This window comes from Poecile atricapillus, chromosome 13 (assembly GCF_030490865.1).
Source record: "Poecile atricapillus isolate bPoeAtr1 chromosome 13, bPoeAtr1.hap1, whole genome shotgun sequence".
NCBI classification, from domain to species: Eukaryota; Metazoa; Chordata; class Aves; order Passeriformes; family Paridae; genus Poecile; species Poecile atricapillus.
The window spans coordinates 6,024,967-6,033,207 of record NC_081261.1 but is presented as its reverse complement, the minus strand read 5'-3'; positions in this window follow the sequence as shown (position 1 = coordinate 6,033,207).

Sequence of the window (8,241 nt, the reverse complement as noted above, 5' to 3'; positions counted from 1 at the left end):
ATAATAAACTCCAAAAATGGCATCACCACCCTCCCAAATCATCTGTGAAAAGCTTTAGTTGGCCACAAAACCTTTTACAGAAGGAGATTTAGTGTGGAAATTTGATCTGGGACCTGTGGTCTGTTGGGAAATGTAGTTTTGCATCTGGGCACTCAGCTGGTTGCAGGCCTTGTTTTCCTCACTGGGGAATGAAAGGAGACACTTTTCCCAGGAATTTACCTTTAACTTACTTTCAAATCCTGCATGGCAGATCTCTAAATGGTCTTTTTTCAGATGTGACTTGACTGAGACTTTTTCCAAGGGAAAGGAAATTTGAATTCCAGGAGAGGGGATTATGGGTAATCTACTTTAAAAAGGAATGAGTGAGCATTTTTCTGGTTTAATTTAATTTGGATTGTATGTGGAGCTCTCAGGAGGAAGAAGTGATGTTCCTGGCATTCAGGCAGGAAAGACAGATATTCTTTTTCATCAAATGAAGGTTTATGGGTGAGATCTTTTGTAAGGGGTCTTCTTTGAGTTGGACAGCCAGTAGAAACAAGAAATTCAGCTTTTAGGCCCAAATAGAGGGTATTAATAGCAGTAAAAAGGCAAGCAAGGAGTGAAAGAAGCTAGTGGGGTTTTGTTGGGTTAGGTTTCTTGGTTTTGGTTTGTTTTTGGTTTTTTTTTTTCCTTGGTTGTTTGGTTTTGGGCTTTTATTTGTTTTATTCTTTACTTTTTAAAGGTATTGAGGAATGTTCCCTGTCCCTCTTCTGAACAGACCCTAAGTGTTAGTCTTGCAAATGCTTTCTCAGGATCTACACAAACCTCTTACAGGACAGGTGAGTGATGAGATTGTCATTGGGTTTCCTTCGTTGTGCTGTTCACCCAGCTCTGACTGGGTGCCAAGCAGAAAACCTTCCTGCTGAAGCCTGAGGGGTCCCCACACCCCTTCCACACCTGGGAATGCTTTGAGTGTTTCTGATGTTAATAATGTTACATCAATTTCCCAAGTAACCTCAGGGTTATCAGCAGAAGCAAAAGATTGTCACAATTGGAAGTGCTGTGCAGGGGCATTCACTGAAATCTGACTGCAGGGGCTGTGCTGAAGAGCAGTAAAGGATGAGAAATCTCTGCCTCAGCATCTCTCTTTTTGGGGATGTCTGGAAGGTTTGAACTCTGGTTTCGCTGACTGACAGGCAGCTCAGCTTGCTCCCCTTGGAGTTTCAGTGTGATGATGATGATGATGATGATGATGATGATGATGATGATTATGATGATGATGATGATGATGATGATGGGCTGCACAGAGCCTGGAGTAGGGGTGTTTAAGAACAATCTCAGCTGCTTCTCTGCTCTGTCAGATATGCTGACCCACGACACCACAGCTCTGAGGGTAAAACCCAGCATCCTCAAGGCCTGTCCTTGGGGCACGGGGGTACAGGAGGACTTCTTGCTAGCTCAGCCTGGTTTTTAGCAGGAACCTCCTGGAGCTATGAGCCTCTCAATTATTTTTCCTCAGTCTTTTCTCGGCTTTTTAATTGTTGCTGAATTGTGCAAAAGAACACAGATATGGGGCATGCTTAAATCAAATAGTTGTCCCAATTCCACCCTCCCCTCCTGCAGCACTTTCTGGGAGGTGGGATGAGCAGCACCACCCAGTAATCTCATTTATTAGGAGGTACTAATGAGCACATTCAGTCTAAAGTGAAGACCCTGTTGTGCATAGGTCAGATTCATTTGAAATCTAAGGAGACCCAGGGAACTGATTTACTGGAAGATGTTAATTAGTTTTATTGAAAGCAAGGGCAGTTTGAAAACACAACGGAAATACTTTTTCTATGAGTGTTTTGTGGAGAAGATAAAATCAGAGCTAGTGGCTGAGAGGGAGAGAGGAGAGCAAAAAGATAACAATTTGATTGAAAAAGACAGAAAAATATTACCATGGGCTTTAACAACTTATTATAATAGCCAATGATATCATCTTGATTTCCCAGTGAAACTCAATTTTATGTGTCAGCAAAGCAATCTCAAAGTGCTGAGCAGATGTCAGCTGCAGATCTGCCATGTCAGTGATCAGGAAAGATGTTTTCCATGAGCAGTAGCAGTGTCATTGCTAGCAATGTTATTTTTTCATATACTTTGAACTGAATGTGGAGGGTTGCAAGGCTTAAAAAAAGTAATTCTTAATCTCTGCAAGTCATGGATTTCGTTCATTTATGTGGTTTTTATAAGGAATGTTTTCTAGAGCAATCGGGAGACAAGTTAGAAGCCTGGAGGAAGCATTGGATAAGGGGCTTTTGGAGAACACTTTAGGTAGGGATGGTGTTTCAGTTCATTATCTTCAAACTGAATTCCACTGCAAATCTTTGCAGTCTTTGTAGAGCCTGGGTAAATTTATAAAACTCTTCCCTGAAATACTTGCTCAGCCTTTTTAAAATTAATTTAGTTCTGCACCTGACCATCCCATTTCAGCCTCCTCTGGGCTGGTGCTCGTGTAACTCTTTACTGATACACACAGCTCTCGAAAGCACAATTTAACTTCTTATGCATGAGAAATGATATCAGAAAGGGGTTTCACCCACCTCTCACTGTTATTAGTGGAATATTGTTGCTGGAAGCCAGGTAAGGCTTTGAAACAGGTAGAGAGCTGCATTTTGAAAGAGGTAAACCCACTGCTGTTTAGAACCTGGGGGGTAAAGGGGGTGAAGAGAGAATTAAAACTGGGATCAGAGGGTGTTAAACAGACAAACTGCCTGCTGCCACATGACTGGAGCTGGATATATTGCAATGCTGCACACGGTCAGGATATCAAAAGAGATTTCCAGATGTGCAATATTTGACCAGACCTATTTTCTCTCTGTCTGTTTTCCCTGAAGTGAGAGACTGGCTTAATAACCTCACACGTCACTTTCAGGGGTCTGTGGGGGTTTTTTTTTGGTTTTCTGTCCATGGATTGACTTTTAATTCCATTTGTTCCACAGGGGACAAATATTTTGAAGATCTCAAAATCTGTTACCCCTCAAGGGTACAAAGATGGGACTGGTGATTAGGGTGAGCTCAGTTGTGCTATACCCTGGCTCAACTCTTGACACTGCCTAGAAATTTGAAGGCTGCTTGCAGTGCTGTTCTTTGGGTTTCAATGAACAGGGGGTTTTATTTTACATATTTTTTAAAAAAATTATTTTTAAACTTTGGTTTAGTCCAGCACTTGCTTTGCACAGCAGAGTGTCCAGCCTCTAGACACAGAATATTTTGAGCTCTGCTTTTGCCCAATGTCTCATCAGGACCAGTAATTTCACTCCCAGCACTGCAAAAGATTTCTTAGTATTTTAAGTACAGGTGAAATTAATCCCATTCTAAGGTTATGACTAGGGATTCTTTCATTTTCTATGTTCAGGTTTTCACCCTGGAGAATGGAGACTAAAAGGAGAAATGTTGATCTTTAGATTGAATGCAATCAGTGAGGAGCTAGAGCAGCATTAATTCTGACAGGACAGTATGCACAGTGAGAAGAGGAAAGTCTCTGATATCTCATTATCTATAAATAATGTAAATGAATATTTGAATGGGAAGAGATGAATCTACATGATTTATTCCTCCTTTTTCCCGTTGGGATGGATTTATGGTGATTGCTGTGGAAGGATCTGTAAGTGACTGGGCATGTCAAATAAAGGTCAATGGGGAGAGTTGAGGAGTGCAGGCACCTGTGGGTCATGAACAGTTGAAGAAGTAGAGTTGGAACTACTGAAACTCATCTTTAAGTGTGAATTGTCACTGCACATTGAAGCCAGGTGCCCTTTACAGAGGTCATGAGCAGCAGAATCCTCTCACTCTGCTCTCTTGATGCAAGTTCTGGGCACAAACTGTTCAGCACTTTCACCACAGCAGAACACGCTTGGAGCAGGGCTTGGCAAAGCGGGAGGAGACTCTTTCCATTCACCCCTCTGGTCTTGGTTTACAGAGATGAACAGGAGCTGTAAGATCCAGCTCAAATCCTGAAATTCATCTTTGTGTTGTTGCTGCCCTGGGCCCAGAGGCAATCAAAGGACACTGATTCTCCAGCCTTGACTTGCAGCTGCCCCTGTCAAAAAGCACCACACAACATCTGGGAAATATTCTTCCCAGTCCCTAATCTTTTCCCTGTTGCTTATCAAATCCTGCTGGCTGCAGAGCTCAAAGGGACTAGCACTGATTTTATTCCAGTGCTCCAGATTTGGTGGATTTGGAGGTGTGCAGACATGCTGTGCTGAGGTTCTGCATTCTGCTGGCCATTACCATTTCTGGGGATCCTACAGCTTTCTGTGCTGTGCTGTGCCAGAAAGGAGGGCTGGGAGGGAAATGAGGAAAGTGGCACAAGCCCATGTTCCTGCCCCAAGGCAGCAACAACTCCTCCTGCAAAAATTGCTGCAGGATGTGGGTCCAATCAGTCCTTGTTCATCTCCACAAAGGTGACAAAGTCCCGAGCCAGCCTATGCCAGCAGTTTCCCTCACAGTCATTAAATAATTAGTACCATGCTTTAATTTGGAAGAGTCAGGCTTTATCTTTCATCCACTGGTTGTTATTGTGCTTTTATGATATACTGAATTGTCATTTACCACTTGATATCTTCTCCCTCTGAATATATTTGTGCATTGTTGTCGAGTCACTTCTGGGTGGCCTAAATAGATTTTGTTAAGGTAAACAAATCTTTCTGCTGACACTGATGGCACAGATTGGATTTAAAGTATGATGGTATCACTCTAATCAGCCCACGAGGAAGAAAAGACAATATTTTTTTCAAAGACAGAGTCAAACATGGGATTTCATATCCAGTCCTTGCTCTATCATCAGGTATTCCAGGGAGGCTACGTGTGTCTAGACTTTTTATAGCTGCCCTTAAAACAGCAGAAAACAAAAAATCAACCCTAAACTAAAAAGAAAACTCTGCTTCCTGTGTTTTAACCTGAGATTGGGGAAAAAATTGCTTTTACTTGACCCTGATGACATGCCTCACCCGACTCATCTGACAGGTTATTTCATGGCAGATGAAATGTCTCCATTCTTGAGCGTTCCTGTGAAGGATCACGTACAGCTACACTGGTTCAGCCAGATCTGTGTGTGTGTATAGCCAATGCCCCCATCTCCTCCATTAGAAAGTTGATCTGTTCGTGGCATCATACCTGAATTGCTGCACAGCCTGGACAGTCTCTCAAGGTTTTTCCATTTGAAATGCCTGAAATCTGATTTGGCACATTTGTAGCATTGCAGCTCTGGCTGGAAAGATAATCTCTTGTGAAGCTTGTGTAACCTCTCCTGGAATTTGGGTGCAACTGAACAAATACCTTGTGCTTTTCTTAGAAGAAAAAAATGTGTTTTAGGAAATTTACTTCATTATTCTTTGCTGCTCACATTTGTTTGTGATTTCTGTGAAAGGAAGGGGTCAATTAGAGCAGTTCTTATAACATTACAGCTTTATTTTCCAGTTTGAAGAGGTATCAGATGACTGTTTTATGAGAGGCAGAATTCATTTGTGATGTTTGCAACACAAAGACCCACCCTGGGTGATTTACAAATAAATGATGTCCTAAAAGAGAAAAGAAATTGCTTCCATGGGGTGTTGCTTTTCAATAGTTTCAGATAATTGCAGTGAGTGAGGGCACTGTGCTGATTGCTGCAATGGATCAGCACTCACGTTGCAATAACACTGAGAAACCAAGCCTCAATTATAACTCCAATCTACAGCCCACTTCAAATAATTGAAATGTTTCCCTTGACTCGAGTGGACTTTGCTGTGCCAACAAGCTCCATCCCGCTCACCCTCTGCAGGGGAGGCAGAGCAGCTGGGCTTTCCTCTGCTGCTTTTGGCCCTGGCAGGTCACAGGGGGACAGGTGACACTGGGGACTGCCTGGAGACCTGGGGGACTGCTGCAGGCACTCATTTCTCCCAGCCCCAGAGCATCCCAAACTTTCCTACCTGGCCACTCATGTAGTGGCACCTCATTCCAGTGGCAGTGACGACCTAGCACAGACAGAAAGAGAGGAGGTAGAAGAAACAGCTCTAGAGCTCATTAAAATTTCCATGTCAGAAAAAAAGAATGAAGATTCATCTATGGCAATGTTAGAATTGCTCAATATTTTGTGGGAATTGCATAGACTGAGTAAAAAGAAATATTCCAGGGTGAATTCACAAGTAGATTACAGAGTAAACTCTGTGGCTGGAAGTGTAAGATCTGCAGAAAACTTCCCCATTCTTGTTTTCTCCTTGGTCCTTCTGATACATGGACTTACTTCAAATATCATGTACCATTCCTTAGACTTCCAGTTAATGGAAAAATCTCTTTCATACCCTTGATGGGATGTGTGTTACTCCAGTAGAAGGCTGAGAACATGCAAGAAATCCATAGGATTCTGTTTTGCATATTATTAACAGTGTGGAATTTAGGTGACTGCCTTCTGCACACAATTTAATTATTGGAAGCACAATTTTTTTTTTTCCCTTTGAAGCAGAGCCCAGGACAAGCATTTGTCTGTAAATGAACCAGGGTTCCATTACTGTGTAATGCACTGGAAAAGACTCCAATAAAATCAGCTTGCTCACCATAAATTCTTCTCTCTTACAGGAGTTCCTGTAAGTGAGGAGCACTGGAAATCCTCTTCCAGTAAACTTTGAATTGAGTATTGAGTGGTGAGTATGAGGAACCATCAGGATATTCTTCTTTTCCCTATTGCATCCCCCTTCCCAGTCACTCAAAGGAACTGGCAGTTCTGATTTACTTTGCAGAAAAATGGTGTTCTTTATAGGAATGAAAAAACCCTCAGAAAATAAGGAAATGTACCTGTACAGTCAGGAGAAAATGTCATTAACTGTAATACTGTTTCAGTTTCTTTCCATTATTTCATTAGAGAAATTAATGTGCTATTTCAAGTAAATGTTCAGAGTCAAACGGGGAATCACGTTTCAGTTAACATAATCCAAAGACTGAGACTATTCTTTGTCTGTACCTTTTATTTTTTTATTTTTTCCAAGAACCCCACTGGGGCTTGGAGGTTCTCATAGGATTTTTTTTTATTTTTTTGGCTTTACTTGCTTTTAGGATTTAATAACCAAATTCTTGTTTTTCCCATCTCTTTGTTTTTACATACTAAACCTATCAGTATTTACTATCTATTTGTATACGCTTGAGTTATCCATGAAATTAAAAATTCAATGAAGAAACTACTCAGGCATTTGAGTAATTTAAATAAAAAAAGAGGAGGAAAATTCCAGCATAGAAAGTTGTTAATCTTGATAATCTGCAGCATACTGGAGACATTTACTACATGGGTTGCTTTTAAAAATTCCATTAATGGTGCTGGGGCTTTGCTTTCCCCTAGCCTGTAATTTTATTTATAGAGTCCCAGATGTTCTTAACACCTTTCTATTCTACTTTCCTGACATAATATAGGAAATAAAACGTGTGGCCCTTAAGGGATACCCCAGCCTGGAATTACAGTGTTGTTCCCCACTCACCTCAGAGCACACACACATATTTTAGATGTTGATCCTGATCAGAGATTTTCAGCATTAAAAAGCTGTTGTCCAAGTGTAGATGATGCCCTTGTGATCCAGTAAATCATAATGCAGAACGTGTCTCCTTTTAGTGTTATGATTAAAACTCAAAATATTCCGGAGACTTGCAAATGAAGAACACCAAAAACAAATGCTGCCCATTTTTAGCTGAATCGTTGAATTCCCTTGGGTTTGCAGAAGCAGAATACAATTTTCTGAAATACTCAGCTCCTCTTCCATTAGCTTTTTTGCTTTTTCCATTTTCTCCAAAGGGAAGAGGTGGAGCCACATGATAACTTTTAGAATATATGTTTAGAATATGTCTCTTGGAGCAATTTAGCTGAAGCCTGGACAGAAATGCATTTTCTCTGAAGGACTGAAATTATGAGTTAAGTGAAAGAATTTGGATCGATACGAGATGAATGCTTGGTTTGTGCCTTTTTTTGCTGTGTTTTGTTTTTCTAATGAGAATAAATCAGAGCTCACAAAATGACTGACTGGTGCAGGAGCAAGAATGAGCTTAGGGTTCAGGGGAATGCCTCCAGCTCCCTGCTGTGATTTTACCCTTTTGACAAAACCTAACGCTCAGCGTTTGCAGGTTTGGGTTTCTCATTTGCCAGGCATCAGTAGCAATTTCCAGGTGTGGTGAGGATATGCACAGTGTGGATTCTTGCATGTTTAGCTGTATGGAATTGGAAGGTGGCAGATATTCCATCATTCCAGCGCTGTGCTT